The sequence below is a fragment of the Micropterus dolomieu genome, linkage group LG03 (assembly GCF_021292245.1).
Source record: "Micropterus dolomieu isolate WLL.071019.BEF.003 ecotype Adirondacks linkage group LG03, ASM2129224v1, whole genome shotgun sequence".
Classification (NCBI taxonomy): Eukaryota; Metazoa; Chordata; class Actinopteri; order Centrarchiformes; family Centrarchidae; genus Micropterus; species Micropterus dolomieu.
The window spans coordinates 3,480,662-3,482,254 of NC_060152.1; positions in this window are offsets into that span (position 1 = coordinate 3,480,662).

Here is a 1,593-nt window from a genome sequence, read left to right on the forward strand (position 1 = left end):
TAAAGGTATCAGTCTCCTGCTTCAGTACAAGCTGCTCTCCCTCCTGACTGGTACAGAGTTCCTCCTGTTCCTCTTTAATCTGTGGAGGCTCTGGGTCCTCTTGGTCCAGACTGGAGTTCTTCTCCTGAATACAGAGCTGCTGGTCAGCCAGAACCTCCTCCTCCTTCCAGACATGTTGCTGTGGGAGCTCTGGAGGGACAGAGAACAGAAGGAACAGGCTACTACTGGGATGGGAAAGAACAAGATGCAGACATGCCAGGAAATGAGCACCAGTATTTATTTCAACAATTTGGATTTTGTTTAAATTGAGTTTTGTGTAGCACTTATGTAATTAAAAGCTTAATTTTGAAGTTTTACACACCTATCCTCTGTAACTTTACTTCGGGTTTCCAAACGATATCCAGCAGTCTGCGCTGACGATCGATCTCTTCCTCGTACTCGACGATAGTTTTTATAAAAACTCGGAATATTTCTTCAGCAGCAGCAGTTAGTCGCTCGCTGACAAACTCTCTCAAACACTCAACTGAAGACATTGTTGCTTAATGACAAAGTAAATAATTAGAGGAGCTACGACTACAATAAAGACTTCCAGTGAATTCAAACACGACTAACGCTGTCGCTTGGTTAGTTTACTTCCGCTGGATGTCACATTGTTAAGCTCCGACGGTAAAGGTGCGAGAGCTTTTCGTTCCGCTCTCAAAATGTGTTTATTATCAGTAGCAAAGATGTACATCTACCTCGCTTCAGTTCACAATGAAATTTGGTACTTCTTTTTCAACTACTACACTAGTCTTTGTTTTTTACTTTGCAGATAATAATTTTGCACAAAAACAAATACGTAGTGGTGGAAGAAGTATTCAAATTGTTAAAGTAGAAATACCACAGTGTAATTCACAGCGCATTCAAAATGTTTACAAGTACAAAACTACTGTTGGCAAAATATATTTAATGCAAGCAATGTTAATTTAATCATTATTCGAATGGCCTCTGGCAGTGCAACATAATCATATAACAATTGATGTTAATTACTGATACATTTACAATACATTTGTACATAGCAGCAAGTCAAGATTCATTTTCGTCCATTCTACATCCTGTTGGATAGTTGAACAATGCATATTATTATAAAGCTCATTAATTATTTTTCTTAACCTGCAAAGTAGGGGTCACTTTGGATCACAATTGGATTCAAAATCGATTCTCAATTCAAAACAATTTCAGATCAAAAACTGATTCTTGCTTCAGTACACAGGGGTGCTAATCTCTGGATCTGCCCCAGTCCACTGTGTGCTAACACAGGCTGTGTGGCAAATTATGGCATGAAAGCAGCTCTGGGTGATGGCATGTGATGTGGGCCCGGGCATTGGTAGGGTTCCCGAAATACTTGATTCTGATTTTGCTTGGGAGGCAGTGTTACTGTGGGTATCAACTGTTTTGATAAGAGTAATTTTTTTATGTAATAACATTTAATGGAATTTAAATTCTTGCATGAATCAATGTTTTCCCTCACCCCTAGTAACTACAACATATATAATTAACATTGTAAGTATTCAATTGGAATTCTTATATAGCAATATAAAACAGTGATGTCAG